The sequence below is a fragment of the Haemorhous mexicanus genome, chromosome 16 (genome assembly GCF_027477595.1).
Source record: "Haemorhous mexicanus isolate bHaeMex1 chromosome 16, bHaeMex1.pri, whole genome shotgun sequence".
NCBI lineage: Eukaryota > Metazoa > Chordata > Aves > Passeriformes > Fringillidae > Haemorhous > Haemorhous mexicanus.
Window position 1 is genome coordinate 6,588,855 of NC_082356.1, and position 20,430 is coordinate 6,609,284.

Here is a 20,430-nt window from a genome sequence, read left to right on the forward strand (position 1 = left end):
ATGTCACCGACATGTTTTAGGAAAAATCCTTTCCTTAGGATTTTTCCCTCCTGAGAAGCTGAGAGGCCTCAGGAACAAACTGTAAACAATTCTTATCTGCTGCTGTGGAATGCAACAGGGGGAATCTGTGATTGGTCTCATCTGGTTGTTTGGAATTAACGGCCAACCACAGTTCACCTGTCCAGACCGTCTCGGTCGGAGACAAGCCTTTGTTATTCATTCCTTTCCTATTCTTAGCTTAGCCTTCTGATGAAATCTTTTCTCTCTGTTCTTTTAGTATAGTTTTAATATATTTTCTATCATAAAATAATAAACCTAGCTTGCTGATACATGGAGTCAACTTTCTCGTCTCTTCCTTCATCCTGGGACCCTTGTGGACAATACTACAAATGGTGACCCCGAGTGAAAAAAGGAGCACCACCACAGAAGGTGAACACCGAGGACAGAACTGACAGATGGTGCCTCGAGTGAAATCACCACAATTGGACGCTGAGTGAGGAAGAATTCTTCATTTGGCTGGCCGCAGAGAGAACCTTTTGAAAAGTCTCCGAGACAAGATGTCCAGAAGTCTTCGCGGCACAGAGCAGTCTGCCGAAGCCCAGAGGACACTGTCACAAGGTACTGTTTACACTTCCCTTCCTGAAAATGCTTCCCTTCTTACAAGGCAGATTCGGATCTGGACAAGGGTGCCTACGGAGGCGGAGGTTTCATTCTCTCCCTCAGAGGAGAAACTTATTGGCCTCTGGCAAAAATGGGGTCATGAGGACAGAATTCCTATGCTGAAGATACATTTCTATGAGTTTTTCAGGTGGGCAAAGCACCATGGCTTTTTCACTGATGTGCTGTATGCCCTTGATTCATACATATGGGAATGCATGGAATTCATTATCCGAGACCTTTTTTACCGGGGACTTGGATTTCCTCGGGTTTATCCGTCATTCAGAACTCTCTTCCCAGTTTTGAAACGGAAAGCGTCTACATATCAGTGGATTGCGGATTGCCGAGGTATGTCTCCCTTCTCGCTGGCGCTGGCAAGAGGGGAACCAGTGCAAATCCACAGCCTGCAGGTTCCCAGCCCCCCCGAATCGCGGCGGGGGGGCGAAGTTTTGCCCGCGACAGAAGAAAAGTTTTTTTCTGCGCCTTTGGAGCATGCTCCGACGGAACCGCCTCCCCCGCCTCGCTGCTGTCAGGGGGGAGGTGAGTTGGCTCCACCGCCCGAGCCGGAGCCGCGGGCCCCACCCCAACCCGCCCCGCAGGAGGTGCCAGTCCCCGCGGCCCCTCCCGCGGCACCGCCTCAGCCCGGACCGGACCCGTCGCCTCCAGCGGAGTTTGTCGGCGTTCCCGTGGCAGAAGCACCGCCTCCCGGGGCTTCGCCCGAGTTGCTAGGCGACACACTCGACAGCAATCGCCAAGAGCTCGCGACTGCACTGCCGCTCCCGAAGCAAAGTGAGACAACAGTGCAGGCGGCACCGGTGGGCCCCGGCCCCGCGCCCCTGCCGCCCCCCGCGGCTGTCCCGCCGCCTCCCGTGTCGGCTCCGCCGGCTTTGCTGTCTGCGCCCGCGATGCAGCTTCCGGTACCCGGAGAAGACGCGGCTGCTGTCCCCAGCCCGGCGGGGGTCGATGCCGCGCTGCCCGCGCCGGTCGAATCCGCGTTCGACCCTCCAGCAGAGCCCGTGAGGGCTCCGACCGCGGCGGCTCCGCCTTTGCCTGCCACGCCAGTGGAGGAGGCTGAGGTTGAGAACCACCAAGCGGAACCATCATTGGAGGCGCCCGTGGCCCCGCCGCTCCCCGCGGCGGCCACCGCGGCGCCTGCGATCAGCCTGGATTCCCCCCCGAGCTTTTCGGGCTGTCCCGAGGCTGCCCCTGCGGGGGGAGCTGGGACAGGGGAAGGGGATGCCTGTCTGCCCCTCCGTGGGGGGGTTGTGGCTCGACAGCTGATTGCGGGCTCAGCCCGTCTGCCTGCTTTCAAACTCAGCGTTTTTCGCGGGCCGGTTCGGGTTTGGTTCGGAGGTTCCCGTTGGGGGTTGGAATGCCTGACTCCCCCCGCGCACCCCAGCACCGTGGGGGAGGTGGCTCCTGAGCCTTCTGCTTCTAGTCCCCAGCCCGCAGGGAGTGGGGGTGGTACCGAGGGGCAGAAAGGAGGAACACCTTTTGCATTTGCGTTGCAGAGGCAGGAGAAACAGTGGAAAGTGAGCGTCGCTCAATTGCTCTGGGGACAAAGCACCCCCAGATCTGGGGTGATGATCCCTGGGAAAGCTTCTCTTCCCCAGCTGCTGGTGTGCACCGGTTCAGAGGGGATGAAGCGTTCGGTCACTCGTGCTGCCCAGGCATTGGCAGCAGGGTGCCGGGTTGTGAGACCACAGAGCCCGCTCCGCGGGCCGGGTCTGGGCCGTTTGGCTCGGTTCCCTGGGCCAGGGCCTCCGCCCGGCCAGCGGCTGTTTGGTTCGGGGGCTTTGCTTCCCCCGTCAGGACCTGGGCCACCGTTCTGTAGGCCAGGTCTGGGATCCCTGATCCTTCCACGAGGACCTGGGCCACCGTTCTGTAGGCCAGGTCTGGGGTCCCTGTTCCTTCCACGAGGGCCAGGGCCCCCGCAGAGCCTCAGTGGCTCCTCTCTGCTGCTGCTCTTTCGTCAAAAAAAAAAAAAAAAAAAAAAAATTAAATAAAAAGAGTTGAAAGAGCTAGCAGCTCAAAAAGCATTGAAAAGCCAAGCAAGCCTGTTTCAGGACAAAAAGGGACTTTCAGCGATGTCAGAGAGGAACATCTTCAGTTTGGACTTTCCCTGAAACTCAGCTGTTTGGACTTGAAGCAATGAACTTTCTTTTCATTGTCTTTGCATTTTCTTATATCTTAAGATTGTTTTGGTGTGTGATGTAATTTGATGCTTTGCAGGTGAAGAATTTCCCTGACGGTTCCACATCAGCACTGATTGATGTTTTGATTGGCAACATTAAGCCTCTCAGGTGCTTGTTCTTTCCTCTGCATGGCCCAGCAGATGAAATTGCAAACACTTTTCCTTTTAATTTATTTAAAATAAAAAGGGTGAGATGTCACCGACATGTTTTAGGAAAAATCCTTTCCTTAGGATTTTTCCCTCCTGAGAAGCTGAGAGGCCTCAGGAACAAACTGTAAACAATTCTTATCTGCTGCTGTGGAATGCAACAGGGGGAATCTGTGATTGGTCTCATCTGGTTGTTTGGAATTAACGGCCAACCACAGTTCACCTGTCCAGACCGTCTCGGTCGGAGACAAGCCTTTGTTATTCATTCCTTTCCTATTCTTAGCTTAGCCTTCTGATGAAATCTTTTCTCTCTGTTCTTTTAGTATAGTTTTAATATATTTTCTATCATAAAATAATAAACCTAGCTTGCTGATACATGGAGTCAACTTTCTCGTCTCTTCCTTCATCCTGGGACCCTTGTGGACAATACTACACTCTCAGTGTCTCCCTTGACCCAGGGCAGCTCCCACCAAGGACCCTGCCCTGATTTAATTCCCAATCCATGAGCTACAACAACCATGGGTGAAGTTATAAAGGCTGGCAGTGAAATGTCACTGTAAGATCTTGTTCCACTTGGCTTTTGGGTCCTTCTTAAGAGCTTTGCCTGCAAGGGCAGGAACATCTTTTCTTGGCTGGGAAGGAGAGAGGGAGAGAAAGAAATCGGGAAGAGGTCTCAGAGAGAGAGAGAAATAGGAAAGAGGTCTTGGGCAGGGAGAGGGGGGAGGGAGGAGAAAGAACTAGGAAAGTGGTCTCAGAGGGACAGAAAGAAATAGGGAAGAGGTCTCAGAGGGAGAGAAAGAAAGAGGACAAGGCTCCGGCCTGGACTCTGCAGCTCCCAGGGGCACCTGCAGGGCTCAGCGCCTTACACAATTCCAGCCGATCAGAGAACGCACTAAACAATTTCCAGCCAACCAGAGCTTTTCTCGCCAATGAGTCACCACTTGCCAGGCAGACCCACGGAGCCCAGCGGCCCCTGGAGCGGAATTTGGGGCTCGGGCCGGGGAGACAGATTCGCACCAGGGGGTCCCTGAGCCCCCTGGCCGCCCCTGGGGCCGATTGGGGGCTCCCCCCACCCAGCAGCCGGTGCTGCGGCGGCTGTGGGGCAGAGGGGTGGGAAAGGGGGGTCCGGGCTGGGAGGGGAGGAAATGCGGGGCCGGGTGCTGAGCACAGGGCTGAGCACACAGAGATGGTTTTGTTCTTGCTGAGCTCGCACTGAGCCAAGGCCTGTCCTGCCCCTCGTCCGGCCACACTGCGGAGGGGCTGGGGCTGTGGGGGAGGTTGGGAGGGGACACAGCCAGGACAGGTGACCCCAACTGACCCCGGGGACACCCCAGACCATAGGACATCATGCTCAGGGTATAATGTGGGGAGAACAAAGAGGAAGGGGGGACATTTGGAGTGAGGGTTTTTGTCTTCCCAGGTAAGACTTAGGCAGGATGGGGCCCTGTGTTGCTGGTGACAAGGGTCAGCACCAAAGACACAGACATCAACTTCACTTAAGGAGCAGTGTCATTTAGATAATCCAAATTTGCCAAAAATTACAAAAGTATTACATAGGCAAAGCAAAAATCATTATACAATAATTCCAAAAGAGAAGATATTGAAATGATTATCACTCAACTCTCCATTTCTGGCTGCAGGCTCTGGAGATTCTGTCCCTTTCTTCAGTCAGGGTTGCATTCCCTAATGAGTCCTGGTACCAAATCCTGCTTTCCAAGGCTGGAACAGTGTCTCAGGTTTAGCTGGGTGTGTATACAATTACCATCTGTTAAAGGTGGGGCAGTTATCATCTGTTAATTGAGCAGTTTACTTTATCTCTTCCACAAGGAATCCTCCCTCTGGGGAGATATCTTCTGTTAATGAGCCATTGAGTGTCACTGCAGGACTGCTAGAAATTCCATCATCCCATTGTGAGGTGCTCCGCCCAGAGGGAGGAGCCAAGCATTCCTACCTGGATATAAACTGAGAATGAGAACAACAGAGTCAGCCTTCTCCCACAGGATTCCCAGAAGAGCAGTTTTCAGCTCCACTGGATCCCAGAGGAAGACCAGGCCCATCGATACCACCACTGGACCTCTAGAGGAGAACTCCACCCTTCTAGAGGATCCCTGCTCCAACAAAACCACATCTGTCACTGCGGGAGGACGGCAGCCACCATTTAACGGGAGTGCTACCAACACCCTGACCCACAGCATGTCAGGTGGTACTCTGACTCTGTAAGTAGTTTTTTAGTACTATTGAATTTGTATTTTTAATTTTCCTACTAAAGAACTGTGGTTCCTATTCCCATAGCTTGGCTTGACAGCCCCTTATTTTGAAAATTATAATTCCAAGGGAGGGGGTTAACAATTTCCATTTCAAGGGAGGCTCCTGCCGTCCTTAGAATACACCTGTCTTTTCAAATTGACACAATGCCCCAGGACACCCAGGCAGGTGTGGAGGAAGTCAGTGCCCCTTTCCCCCTCTCTCCTGCTCCATCTCCCAGCCCAGCATGGCCCCCAGCTGCAGGACAACCCTGCTGCCAACGCCATCCTGCTGGGGCTGTACTGGGGGGATCTCCTTCCCCTTCACTCTGGCACAGAGACAAATCCCATCCTCTCCTTGTCCTTCCTTCCCCAGACAAGGAGCTGAGCATGGAGACCAGGGAGGACAAATCCCCACAGCAGAACCTCGTGGAAGTGAAGCCCTACAAGTGCTTGGAGTGTGGGAAGAGCTTCAGGCAGAGCTCTTACCTGATCCAGCACCAGATGATCCACACTGGGGAATGGGCCTTCGAGTGTGGGGAATGTGGGAAGGGCTTCAGCTGCAGATCCAAGCTCCTAACCCACCAACACATCCACACTGGGGAGAGGCCCTACGAGTGTCCTGAGTGTCAGAAGAGGTTTCAGACCAGCTCCAGTCTCCGCTTGCATGAGCGCATTCACACGGATGAGAGGCCCTTCCGCTGCCCCGACTGCGGGAAGGGCTTCAAGCACAACTCCACGCTCATCAGGCACCGGTGCATCCACACTGGGGAGAGGCCCTACGAGTGCACCCAGTGTGGAAAGAGGTTTCAGACCAGCTCCGTTCTCTGCCTGCATGAGCGCATTCACACGGATGAGAGGCCCTTCTGCTGCCCTGAGTGCGGGAAGAGCTTCAAGCAAAATGCCCACCTCATCACCCACCGGCGCATCCACACTGGGGAGAGGCCCTACGAGTGTCCCCAGTGTGGGAAGAGGTTTCACACTAGCTCAAATCTCCTCCTGCATGAGCGGATCCACATGGATGAGAGGCCCTTCCGCTGCCCTGACTGTGGGGAGGGCTTCAACTGCAACTCCACCCTCATCAGGCACCGGCGCATCCACACTGGGGAGAGGCCCTACGAGTGTCCCCAGTGTGGGAAGAGCTTCACCCAGAGCTCTACCTTGACCAGACACCAACAGATGCACTGGTAAGGGAAGCCCTGCAAATGCCCCCACTACAGTGCTCTTCATGCACTGCTCCAGCTTCATCCCCTATTGGAGGTCCCACGTTGGGAAGAGCCCAGGTTAACCGTGTTCCCCATGATCCATGCTGGAAAGACACCTGTCCCTTTTTCTGCCCCTGCCAGTGACATGATGTGGGATTGAAGAACATGAGGGTCTGGCCGTGGCTGTGACATTACACTCACTCCCACCTCAGGTCATTGCCAGGGGCAGGAAAGGGACTCTCTCTCTCCCCGAGGAGAAGGGTGTCCTTTCCAGGCAGGAGGAAATACATGGCCAGGAAGAGCCAGCCGTTGATGTTGTGGTTTTCCCTTTAGGTTGATTTTCTTATTCCTTCTGTTATCAATATTGTTTCTGTTCCTCTTTGTTCTTTATCGTGTTTCTGTTCCCAATACATTTTTCTTATTCCAGCCTGGGACCTTTGCCTTTTGTGCTTTCCATAGAAGTCGGGAGGGCAGCGAGGGCATCATGGTTTTAGCGGGAGCAGGAAAGTGAGGAACTCCATTCCTGAACCCCAGCCCATGAAAACCGAGCATCCCAGCTGGTCCCAGCCCTGGTGGCCATGGCAACAGCCTTGGGAGCGGGTCCCTGGCTGGGGCTGTGGGAACCTCTTCCCTCTGCTGCCCAGGGACAGGAGTGAAGGGAATGGCTGCAGCTGAGTCAAGGCAGGCTTAGGTTGGATCTCAGGAAAAGGTTTTTCCCCAGAGGCTGCTCGGGCCCTGCCCAGGCTCCCCAGGGAAGGGTCCCAGCTCCAGGGATCTCTGAGCTCCAGCAGCGTTTGGACAGTGCTGCCAGGCCCCGGCTGGCATTGTTGGGGTGTCCTGTGCAGGGCCAGCAGTTGGACTCAAGGATCCTGATGGGTCCCCCCCAACTCAGCCAATTCTGTGGTTCTGGGATCCCATGACCCTGGGGATGGGACTGCAAATGGTTGCCATGGCAACAGGCTCTGGCTGCAGGCCTGAGCTGGTGTCCATGGCAACCACCCCTGGCATGGGGTCTCCATGGAGCTGCCCAGCGACTGCCCATAGCAACAGGGTTCTGGTGATGGTTGCCATGGAAACTGACCATAGCAACAGGGTTCTGGTGATGGTTGCCATGGAACCTGTCCATACCAACAGGGGGCTGGTGATGGTTGCCTGCTGAGGATCAGATTTGTCACAGGCCCTCAGAGGGGGTCCATGGGGACTCTCCAAGAGTCTCCAGGCTATTCAAGAGCTGGAATGTCACAGACAGAGACAGGGGCTCCATGGGGACCTCCCAGGGCTTTCTGGGGGTGGTAAAGAGCCCTGTGTTCAGAGGCAGTCACAGCCATTCCATGGTGACATCCCAGGGGACCTTGGGCTGCAAAGGCACCAATCTGTCACAGGCACTCACGGGAGCTCCACGGTGACATCCCAGGAGTGCCCAGGCTGCCAAAGAGCCGGGATGTTCCAGATACTCCCAGGGGTTCCTGTCATGGGCACAGTGGGAGCTTCAGGCAAAAGCTTTATTTCTTTAATAGAGAAACGCCCGCTGAGTAATGAGGTACAGAAATGACACCCAACAGCCCCTGCAGGGCTCCTAGACTTCTAAAATTCCTTCTAAGGGAGGAGACTGGGAGGTGCTGGATCCAATCCCAGGCCCAGCATTTGTCAAAGGTGTCAAATACTGGACAGGTGGCATGAACCTAAATGCAATTTATCCCACAGGATTAAGGATGGAATACCAGTTAAATTTATTTAAATACAGCTCTGAATGATCCTGATCATGATTAGACAGAGAGATCTTAACCAGAGTTATTTACTCCACAGTACAGGAGCTATAACAATTATTAGAATATTCTGCTTTGTGAAGCAATTTTGAAGTCAAGAGGGCCTTGCTGGTGTGGTTGAAGCCCACTGCGGGCAGAGCCTCCTGCTCCAGCAGGAACTGCCTTTCCTGTGCCATGAGCAGGGCAGGTCCTGCTGAAGGAAAAGCCCCAGGCCAGCCCCAGCACAGGGAAGGCCTCGGGCACAAGGGCAGAGTGCCGTGCTGGAGGCTGTGCCAGGGAGAGCCTGAGGCACCAAAGGCACCTTGGCAGCAGCAGCTGCTTGCAGGGCATGGCCAGAAGGCTCCCTTGGCACCCCGGCCTGGTGGCTACCACTGCAGAGCTGCTGCCTCAGGGCTCATTTCTGGCTGGGCTCTGAAAAGCCACTTCTGCTCCAGGAGCCTGACTGGGAAGCCACTGGCCTCAGCACCCTGGGGACAAGATATTAATGACAAAACTCTTCATGCCAGCAGAGACAAGGCAGGGGCAGAGGAAAGGGGAGAGCCAGGCCCAGGGCCAGGGCTGCCATGGTGATGGTTGTGAGGTCACTGCCCCTGCAGCAGCCTGGCTGCCCTCAGCAGACATTCTGGCCAGAAGTGTGGTGAGGGCACCCAGCACATCAGAGAACCCACTCAACACGAAATCCTTCTTTGGTGGTGAGATGGTTTCACTGGGTCAGGTTGCACAAAGCTCCTGCTCTTGGAGCATTCCTGGGATGTGGGATCCACTTCTCTGGAAAACCAGTTGCAGTTTTGTGCCACTCTCATTGTAAAATATTTCCTCCTTCTGACAAATGTAAATTCACCCTCATTCAGTTTAAAGATGTTGACCCTTGTTCTCTCATGCAATATTCAAGAGAAAATAAGTTTGATCACTAATTTTCCATTGTCCATTGTCACAGACCTTGGAGAGGACCCAAAAATCTCCCAAGATGGGGTTTGGAGGCCTCATCAGAGAACTAGCAGAGAAAGGCTGAGGGCTCTGGGGTCAGTGGTGTGCAGACTGAGGACAGAACAGGAGTAGCCTGGGAGGGATTGAAGGGTGGTTCCACAGATTCTGGAGTTTTTCTTCATTGTATAAAACAGCCAGAGAAAGAAATAATGGCACCAAGGGTGTGGAGTGCCCCTGCCCCATGAGGTGGGGATTCTACCCAGACAGACAGCATCTGGTAAAGGGGTGTGATTTAATGAAGATTCCAGCCCTCCAATGGGGCGTGCCCCTGCAAGCCCGGAAAAAGACACTCCACCCCATCTGGTCAAATAAGGAATGGCCCCAGAATGTTCTTCCTTTTCTGTACCCCCACTGTTTTAAATTCTACTGCAGTGTCCCCACCTTAGATTTTCCATTGTTTGTCCTCCTCAATCCACCCCTTTGCTGTCCCCAGCTCCTCTTACTCTTGGACCTGACCCTAAACTCCACCCCTGAACCCATGACCCTACTCACTCATTTCTTCTCTTGGTCCCTGTCACAATAAAGGATCCTTGGTTGTGATAAACCAAGATCTGTCCTGTTGCCTTCCTTTCCCTGTTGGTCATCGGTGCCTGCCTGAGGTCTGAGACTCCGGGGCCTGGGGGAGTTTTTGTGCCCCTTGCTGCAGAGAAATGCAACACAAGGGCAGCTGGGGAGGCCCGGAGTGGGCAGCAGGAGAAAGGAATTTCCCTGCCAGGGCAGGGCTGTGGTGCAGCATGTCCCCAGAAGGAGCCTGGAGAAGCCCAAGGCTTTGTGTGGGCAGGCAGAGGCAGGCAGGAGGCAGAGCTGTCAGCAAAGGAAGGGGCCAGCCAGGTGGGGCAGCCAGGGGATGAGCACAGCCTGCAGGGACAGAGGCCAGGGCAGGGACACCGTAGGGCAGCCTGGGCTGCACAGGGCACAGGGATGGGCAGCAGCTGCAAGGCCCTGACAGAGCCAACTTGGGCAGCACTTTGGCCGTGGCTGCTGGCCCTGGGCCTGAGGCCACGGGGGGACAAGTGACCCTTGCAGCCCTGGGGCCTCATTGCCTCCTTGTCCCTGCTCAGCAGCCTGGCAGGGGCCGCCCCATGGTCCTGCCCTTGGCATTGCCCATCCCCACATCCCAGTGCCAATCCTGGGAAGAGCCCTGAGCAAGGAGGGAGGGACAGGATCTGCCTGGCCAGGGGCTGGGGCTCAGGCCTTGGCCCTTTGCATTCCTGAAAGACGTCCAGGTTTGCTCAGCACCAGAGACACCTTTGCCTTGCTTGTCCCCAGCTGCCATCACTGCCTCCAGTGTTCTGCTCTAGCTGGAAACTGGGGACACTTTCTCAGTTGTGTCCCTGACAGGGATCTCTTCAAAGTACAAGAAACTTCAGTGTTTCAATCTCACTTTGAGTCCTTGAGAAGTTCTTTGAGCACTCTCTAAAGGACTGGGTCTGATGCAAAGAGCAGCAGAGCCCCAGAGGGTGATTAAATTCCTTGTGATGTGTCTGTGCTGCTGAGCTGGGCCGGGCTCCTATGTGACATCACAGGGGATGTGTGACATCACAGGGGCTGTGTGACATCACAAGGAGCCCTGTGACATCACTGGGGCTCTGTGACATCACAGATGGCAGTGTGACATCACAGATGCCTGTGTGACATCACAGGGGCTGTGTGACATCACAAGGAGCCCTGTGACATCACTGGGGCTCTGTGACATCACAGATGGCAGTGTGACATCACAGATGCCTGTGTGACATCACAGGGGCTGTGTGACATCACAGATGGATGTGTGACATCACAGACCAGCTGTGTGACATCACAGATGGCTGTGTGACATCACAGATGGATGTGTGACATCACAGATGGATGTGTGACATCACAGGAGCTGTGTGAAATCACAGGGTGGCTGTGTCACATCACGGGGACGCTGTGTGACATCACAGGGGCAGTGTGACATCACAGGATCTGTGTGAGGTCCCTGGGGAGGTCACTCTGCCCTGTCCCCCCTCACAGCCCCCCCAGAGCACTCCAACCCTGCTCGTGCCCAGCAGGGTCCCCTGTCCCCCCGGGTCCCCCCGCCCCCGGCCCCGCAGCCTCCCCCAGAGGATGTTCCACGAGATCGACCCCAGAGCCTGACACGGGGGGCCGGGGCCATGGGGGTGGGACAGGGGGACAGGGACCCCTCGGCAGCATCCCCGTGTCCCCCAGGGCCAGAGCCTGGGCCAGGGCTCCTTCACCCTGTTAGGAATGACGGCTTGAGAATGCTGAAAAAATCCCTGGCAAGGGATCAGCAAAAACCAGATTTGACATTAAGGGACAGCAGCACAAAGTTCCTTGGCAAGAGTCACTCTGCTCCTGCCTGGACACTTCAAGCACAACAGGGAAACAAAGCAACAACAAAACCAAACAGAATCCAGGTAATCAAACCAGAAATGAACTGAGAACTCTCCCTGTGTGTGTGTGACAAAAGGGCAAGGATAAAAGGAATAAAGAGATAAAAGCATAAAAGAGCTCAAACCTAACAGGACTTAATTTATACCTTAACTGATACCTTAAATGCCACAATTTAGCCAAAACCTGCACCTAACACTATTTAACCTGACATAATACCTACGACTTTGCAATTTAACAGAGGAATAAGACTTAAGAGTGTTCAACTTACCTAATAACTTACATTAAAAGTAACAACTTAGCAAAAGAACAACTCTCAGAAGCATTTAACTTAGCTCATACCTCATGACTGAACTATTCTTAGAGGCCTGACTGACTCCGCTCTCCAAGGCACTCAAACCCCTCAGAGAGCAGCATTTCTGCCACATTTCCCCAGCACAGGCACTCCTGTGTGCACACAGACACAAAGAGTCAGTGCAAGGCACCTGTGAGAAATTCCCCTGAGGGCAGGGAATGCTCCCTGTGGATGCTTTGGCATCTCCCCAGCGGGCCAAGGGCTGAGCCTGGAGCAGTGGGGGGATCGGCCCAGGCTCTGTCGCTGTTCAGGATCCCCGAGTGCAGCAAACGGGAGAGTTCCCGGCTGGGAGAGGCCCCACTCAGAGGGAGTCGCTGGCCCAGGAGAGCTCCAAGGGCTCCTTTTGGAGCGCTGTTTGCAGGGCCCCACCAGAGGGGCTTCAGTCCCAGCAATGGTTCATCCTGGCCACACTTGGCATCAGCAGCTTTCTTTGGCACTGTGAGAACAGGGATGTTGTGCCACCGAGGGAACAAAACCAGTTCCCAGGGCTGCTCCTAAAGGAACCAGGAGCTGGTTGGGCAGCAGCAGTGCCTGGAGCAGGCAGTGTTTGTGATGAGCTGCAGAGGAGCTGAGCCCAGGGGCTGCTGGCCAAGGCCGAGGCCCAAGGAGCATTTCTCAGCTGGCAGGGCGGGCTGAGAAGGGGAGGGGGGAATGCAGCAGCACAGGGCCATGGAACCAAGGGACCAGTGTGACACTCTGGGGCCCTGTGACACCAAGGGACCAGTGTGACACTGTGGGGCCCTGTGAGACCAAGGGACCATGGTGACACTGTGGGGCCCTGTGACACCAAGGGACCAGTGTGACACTGTGGGGCCCTGTGACACCAAGGGACCAGTGTGACACTGTGGGGCCCTGTGAGACCAAGGGAACACTGTGACACTGTGGGGGTTTCATGGAATCATGGAGAACACTGTGACATTGCTGGGCCTCATGGAATGAAGGGGACCATTGTGACACTGTGTGGCTCCATAGAATGTAGGGATTATTGTGACACTGTGAGACCCCATGGAGCCCAAGGTCCATTGCGACATTGCAGGATGGACCTCATGGAACCATGGAGACACCATAAGGACACTTCACAGCCTTATGGAACCAAGGGACCTTTGTGACATGAGAGGACTCGTGGAATCATGGCCACCATTGTGACACTATGAGGCCCCATGGAAAAAGCAAAGCATTGTGACGCTGTGAGGCCTCATGGAACCAGCGAGACCATTGTGACCCTGGGGTTCCCCACAGAACCAAGAGGACCATTGTGATACTGTGGGGTCTTATGAAATCAAGAGGCCTTTGTGACACTGCAGGGCTGCAAGGAACCAAAGCTCCATTGTGACATTGCACGGCCTCACGTCATCAATGGTCCATTGTGACACTGTGGAGCCAAAGGAGACCATTGTGACACAGCAAACCCGGGGTCCAAATGTCCATTGTGACATTGCAGACCTCATGGAACAGAGGAGTCACATGACATTGTGGGGCCTGGCAAACCCCGGAGACCATTGTGACGCTGCAAGGCCTCATGGAGTCCTTGGGACAATTGTGACACTGCAGGGCCTCATGGAATCCTTGGGACCACTGTGACACTGTGGGGCCTCATGGAACCAAAGGGCCAGTGCTGCTCCTCAGGGACTCGTGGAATGAAGGAAACATGTTTGACACCGTGGTGGCCCTTGGGACCAAGAGGCCATTGTGACACTGTGGAACCAAGGAGAGCATTGCTGCCCTGCCAGACCTCATGGAACCAAGGATCCATTGTGACACTGCAGGGCCTTGGGGGACCACAGCACCACTGTGACACTGCAGGGCCCAAAAATCCAAGGGAATTTGTGACACCAAAGGGACCCCTGGAGCCAAAGGAACTTTGTGACACTGGGAGACCTCATGGAATCATGGAGACCATTGTGACACTCTGGGACCTCATGGAACTGTGGTGACACCAAGTTGTCTGGGAGTGTTGATCTTCTGGAGGGTAGGAGGGCTCTGCACAGGGCCCTGGACAGGCTGGATGCAGGGGCCAAATCCAACAAGGTGAGGGTTAACAAGTCTCAGTGCCGGGTCCTGCCCTTTGGCCACAACAACCCCTGCAGTGCTACAGGCTGGGGACAGAGTAGCTGGACACTCACATTAGCACCCTGGGGCTGCTCATGGGGGTTTTCTGTGCTGAGCATTGGCCTGGCCGTGTTCTTGAGAGAGCCTGGGCAAGGAGCCTGGAGCCCCCAGGGCCTGGCCTGAGGCGTCAGCGCTGCCCCAGCAGTGCCCATGGCCTGTCCCTGCTGCAGCCCTGGCACTGCCACCCCCAGGGCTGTGCCTGGCCCCGAGAGCACTCAGGCCCTACAGCAACACCAGGGCCACCAGGGCAGCGGGGCAGGGCCACGGGAGCAGCACTGGCAACACCAAGTGCTGCTGCTGCTGGGCACAGCTGCTGTGCCAGCACTGATCTGCCCCAGCTCTGCACACAGACATTGCTGCTGCAGCTCCAGAGAAGGTAACACAAGGGCATCTCTGCAGAAAACTCTGCTGGGAGATCCTTTAGTTCCTTTAAAGCCATCAAGAGCGCAGCCCCTCACTGACACAGCCTGTGGCCACAGGGAAGGTGGAGAGAAAAAAAAAAAGAGAAATGGCACCAGGAATTAATTTACTTAGTGGACAATATGAATAAGGTAAAACAAAACAAAACACCCCACAAGCAAAGCAAGAAGTATCAAAGATGACTTTTATTTCAAGTGGTTTGCAGAAATTTGACAGCAGTTTAATGTTTCCGAAACCATCCAGTCATCAGTCTCCTCACTGCTGCCTTGAGCTCCTGGTTCCTCAGGCTGTGGATCAGGGGGTTCATGGCTGGGGTCACTACTGAGTACAGAACTGACAGGGCCAGATCCAGGGATGGGGAAGACATGGAGGGGGACTTCAAGTGAGCAAATGTGCCAGTGCTGATGTACAGAGAGACCACGGCCAGGTGAGGGAGGCAGGTGGAAAAGGCTTTGTGCCGTCCCTGCTCAGAGGGGATCCTCAGCACAGCCCTGAAGATCTGCACATAGGAGAAAACAATGAAGACAAAACAACCAAATGCTAAACAGGCACTAACTGCAATGAGCCCAAGTTCCCTGAGTTTGTAGAAAGAGCAGAAGAGCTTGAGGATCTGTGGAATTTCACAGAAGAACTGGCCCAGGGCATTGCCATGGCACAGGGGCAGGGAAAATGTGTTGGCCGTGTGCATGAGAGCATTGAGAAAGGCACTGGCCCAGGCAGCTGCTGCCATGTGGGCACAAGCTCTGCTGCCCAGGAGGGTCCCGTGGTGCAGGGGTTTGCAGATGGACACGTAGCGGTCGTAGCACATGATGGTCAGGAGGGAAAGCTCTGCTGAGATGAAGAACATGAAGAAAAAGAGCTGTGCAGCACATCCTGTGTAGGAGATGGTCCTGGTGTCCCAGAGGGAATTGTGCATGGCTTTGGGGACAGTGGTGCAGATGGAGCCCAGGTCAGTGAGGGCCAGGTTGAGCAGGAAGAAGAACATTGGCATGTGCAGGTGGTGGCCGCAGGCTACGGCGCTGATGATGAGGCCGTTGCCCAGGAGGGCAGCCAGGGAGATGCCCAGCAAGAGGCAGAAGTGCAGGAGCTGCAGCTGCCGTGTGTCTGCCAATGCCAGCAGGAGGAAGTGGCTGATGGAGCTGCTGTTGGACATTTGTGCTGTCTCAGCATGGCGATCTGTAAAAAAAGGAATCATGGATTAGTTGGGCTTGGACAGGACCTTAAATATCCCAGCACAGCCTGGGGGCACTTTCCCCCCACTGCCTGCCCAGGGCTCTTCTGCCTGGAGCTGTCCCTGCCAGCAGCTGCTTCCCCGTGCCCAGGGCTGGGCCCTGCCAGTGCTGCCAGAGCCCAGCCCAGCCCTGGGGACTCAGCTCTGCCCTGCAGACCCCTCTCAGCTCTGGCACTGCCCAGGGGCAGCTCTGGCTCTGCAGGCTCTGATGGCAACATCAGAGCAAACCTGAGCAGGCTGGAGAAGCAACACTGATGGTGCCTCTAAGAGGCCCTGTGCTGATTTCTGTCACTGCCTGGTTTACTCAGATCTGCGATATATTTTTTTTATGTTCAATCTGAACTGAGAGATAAATTTCTATGGGCAATTTTCCATCCAGACAACCCAGAGCAGTAGATAATAAAGCAGGATTTTTGCTTTTATGCAGCCCCTCCCTTGCTGTGCTCCCTGTATAATCTACATGGAAATGTTCTGCAGTTAAATGCCATGATGGGAGCAGTCCTGGACAATGCAGCATCCTCCCCACAGAAGGAGAAGTTTTACCAGCTGTATCTTCCCAGCCAGATCTTGTCCCCCAGTGCTGGGAGCAGCTGCCAGGGCTGGCTGAGAGCTGTCCCTGGCAGGCAGCAGAGTCCCTGCCCCAGCACAGCGCCCTGGGCTGCAGGACCTTGCTCTGCAGGACAGCCCTGGGCACCCCTGGCTGCTCTGCACAAGAGAGAATCAGAGAATGTACTCACAGAGTCTGCAGGCATTGGGATGTTGCAGCTTTAGGAGATGGCTCCAGGAGCTGCAGCTGCATTGTCCTGCAGCCAGAGGTTCCTGTGCCAAGGGCTGGCAGTGATTGTGGCCCAGGCACTTCTCAGCACCTTCCCAGCCCTGACTGATTGAAGCTCTCTGTGCCTCTGTGCTGTGCCTGGGGTGGCTGCAGGCAGTGCCCCAGCTCTGCTGGGCTGGGAGAAAAGCTGCTCATCAAGAGAAATGTGCTTTTGAAGCTCTTCTTGGTTACCAGGAGCTGCCTCTGTGCCAGGAGCCCAGCCCAGCTCAGCAGCACAGACACAGCACAAGGACTTTAATGACCCTCTGGGGCTTTGTGCTCAGGCCCTGAACATCAGCCCTTAAGAGTGAGCTGAAGAAACCTCTTCAGAACTCCAAGTCAGAATCCAACTCCAAAGTTTCTTGGACTTTTATTGGGTCCCACTGAGGGACACAACTGAGAAAGTGTCCCCAGGCCCCAGGCAGAGCAGAGAACTGGAGGCAGTGATGACAGGTGGGGACAAAGAGAAGCCAAGTCTTGGTGCCCTGGGGCACAGCAGGGTCTGTGCCACCAAGGGCTGGGAGGAGACACCTTGTCCTGAGGCACTGGGGCCTCCTGGCACAGCCCCAGCCAGGCTGGGCACTGTCAGCCCCTTGTCCTGCCCTCAGCATCCCCCCCTAGCCCACATCCCAGTGGCCTCAAGGATCTGCTGGAAGGAGTCCCTGGGGAGCCTTGCTCAGCAATGGCCCTGGGGGCTCCTGAATGCTCCCAGGGACTGCAGGGTTTTCAAAGGACTTGGGTTTGGCTTTTGCCTTGGAGTCTCTGAGAGGTCTCTGCAATCATGGCCTCCAAGTACCTGCTGTAATTAGTCCCTGGAGAGGCTTTGTCAGTAACAACACTCAGTGGGGCTCATTAATGCTTCAAGGTACTTCAGTTCTTTTAAGGTACTTGGTGTTTCCCTTTGGATACAGACTGTGTGAGAGGTTTGTGCAATCATGGCCCCAATTTTCTGCTTTAATGAGTCCCTGGAGAGCTTTGTACTGACACTCAGTGGGGCTCATTAAGGCTTTGAGACACTCAAGGTTTTTAAGGTACTTTGGAATTTCCTTCCCACACTGAGTCTCTGAGAGGTTTTTGTTCAGTCCTGGCCTCAAATTCTCTCCTCCAAGGAGCCCATGAGGAGCCTGTGTTGGAGAGGGACCTCAGTGGGACCCATTCATGCCTGGAGACACTTTGGGTGTTTTTTCTGCCTTTGGCTCCTGGAAGGGTTTTTGCAATCTCCTCTCAGGCCCTGATGTTCCAGGGCTCAGCTCCAAATACACCACTGGGCTCATTAGGATCAAACAAGTCCTGCCAAACCATGGCTCTGCCTTGATTTCCCTCTGCTCTTGTGCAGTTCATCAGGAAAGTTTCTGTAGTGGTTTTGGTTCACCAATTTGAGGTTTCTTGGTCAGTGCATCAATTAGTGTGGTGGGTTCAGAGCTGGCTAATTACCAGTGCACTCACTGGAATATACTTACTAATTTCCTGTTGTGAGATAGGATTAGGACAAAGGCCAAGTAGGCTCAAAACTTTAAAAGGATATAAAGAAAATGTTATTACAGTAGCTAAAAGAAAGAGCAATAAGAATCAGAACCGAACTTTCAGAACACTTCTCCTCTCCCTACAACCTTTTCTTTCTTACTGACAATGTAAGGAGACAAAACCTAAAATTTTCAGTCAGTTTACCACTTCTACAATATTCTATTTTTCAGTTCACTTAAGGAGAGAAATTCCTCCTGTTAATGTTGTTAAGACTTCTCCACAAGAAAACTGTTCTCTCATGGCTTTTAATTTCCACGAATAGCAGCCACCTGGAAAAATTTGTCAAGTCCCTCCCATTTTTCACAGCTTTTCCCAAAGCTGTGTTTATGTGCCATGTCAGCTTGTGGGGTATTAGTTTAAAGATGAACTGTTTAAGAGCAGAGGTTCTCTTCATCTATTTCTGAAATCATTTTCATCTCTGGGAACAGGGGTCTTCTTGTCTCCTGAGGGCACAGGGTCCCATCACTCTGCTCTTTTCTCTGTACAAACTTCTCATGGGATCAAAGCTACTTCAACATTTGCTTACTTTAGCATGGAGGCCTTTGCTGAACAAGTCATTTCCCCATACTTTTCAATCATAGGGAAAAAGAGAGTCTGATGGATCAATTACATCCTTGTCCATAGCTTTACAAGAGGATTCCAGCCCCAAGATCAAGGCACCTGCTCATCCCTCCCATCTGGGGCTCAGCTTCCTCTTCACGGACCTCGGTGTGTTCACGTTGCCCCTCTCTGTGCCTGCACTTTGTCCTTTTCTCTCACTCGAGGGAGGATGGAAGCACTGACAGAGTTCATATCTCACCCGGGGCCTGCAGATGGTTCCGTGACCCCGGCCGGGCTCGGTCCTTGGGCCAGAGCTGTTTTACCATGGAGGTTTCTGCAGCGGCTGCGCTGGGGCTGTGTCAGGATGGGCCGCGCTGGGGCAGGGCCAGGATCTCAGCAGCCAGGCCAGAACACAGCAGCAGCACGGCCGGGGGCCGATGGCTTCTCCTCCCCCTGCCCGGGGGTTGTGGGCGAACCCCAGCGGTGGCAGAACCTTGGCCGAGCCGGCCCGGCCCGGGGCTGCTCCTGGGGCCCGGCGGATCCTGGCTCGGCCCGGGCTGGCGGCGGGGCAGGGCTCAGCAGTGCCCAGATGTTGGAACTGCAGCCATGGCCCGGCCTGGCCTCGGCCCCACGGCCTCCCCTGCCCTGCCCGGCAGCCGATGGGGCCTGGCGGGGTCCCTGGGAAGGGGCCCGGCCCCACGGCAGGAGCCGCCTGGGCTGCCCTGGCTGAGACGGGGCTGGGTCAGCCTTGTTACCTCTGTGCCAGCCAGAAGGGAAAGAGACCCTCCCAGGCTTTTTCATCTTTACCATGTGTCTTCACAGGGCCGTGTACAGTTTCCTTAGTGGTTTAACAGATTGTCAGTTCTCAAAGCTAATTACTGATTGGTTTTTTTTTCAATTGGAGGAAATTGCTTCTCTTAGAACAGCACTTCTGTGATGCAAAACCACCAAACAGCACAGAGCACAGAGTTCCATTGTCCATATATAGTGGTCACTTGCCCGATGTTATGAGTTAAAAAGGGTTACCCATTTTTTTAAAATAGGTTGTAGAAATAGAAGTTTAACCAGCAGTGGCAGAGGAGAGTTCTTTGTTAGCTTCATGTTGTAATGACCTATTAAGGGTAGGTTGTTAACTCTCTATTGTTGAGAATTCCCCTTTTTGTATCAGTACCACCCTGCCTGGGCCAGGTGGATGGCCCTTCTCAGCCAGTGAAAGGAGGGGACATCAGAGGACATGCAAAATAACTTCAGACTCAGCATGCCATGGGAAGGACCCCCAACACACTTACCGAAAAAAACCCAAAAGCAACGAGCCAATACAGAATTAGAAGATCAAAGTGATGTCTAGACATGAGGACAAAGGTCCAGAGCCTGCAGAGACACTGAGAACCTTTGTTGCCCCTAGCCCCAGACTAAAAGGACCTTGGCTAGAGCCAGGACCCTAGACAGAAAATCCAAAAAGCAGAATTAGGGGAATATCCCCACTGCTTTTGTGGGGACAGGACCCCCAGCTCTGCCCCCTAGTCGACACAGTTGCATTTTCCTCCTCCTCCGAGCCACTCCTGGGAGCGACAAAGGTGTGACCGCAGACCCGTCTTACCTCCCAACCTGAGCTGATCACTTTTAATAAAGGCACTGAAAAGGAGAAAGATCTCCTGCCCTATTTATTTCAGTGCTGGTCTCTCCCTGCTGGATGCTGTGGATGAACTCACGAACGAGCTGTAGGAGAAGGGCAAGAAGCCGGGGATGTTTCATGGACTGCTCCACACACGGTGCTCGGCTGAGCAGGGACAGCAGGCCCAGCCCAGGTGGGGATGGCTGCAGGTACCTGAGCTGTGCTGCGGAAGCGGCCACGGCTGGATTCCTGC

The 20,430-nt window shown here is 54.4% G+C and overlaps 1 pseudogene; it reads left to right on the top strand.

The window, feature by feature from the left end:
* The window catches only part of LOC132334622 (zinc finger protein 850-like), an 860,268-nt pseudogene that overhangs the window by 141,818 nt on the left and 698,020 nt on the right, over positions 1-20,430 (top strand).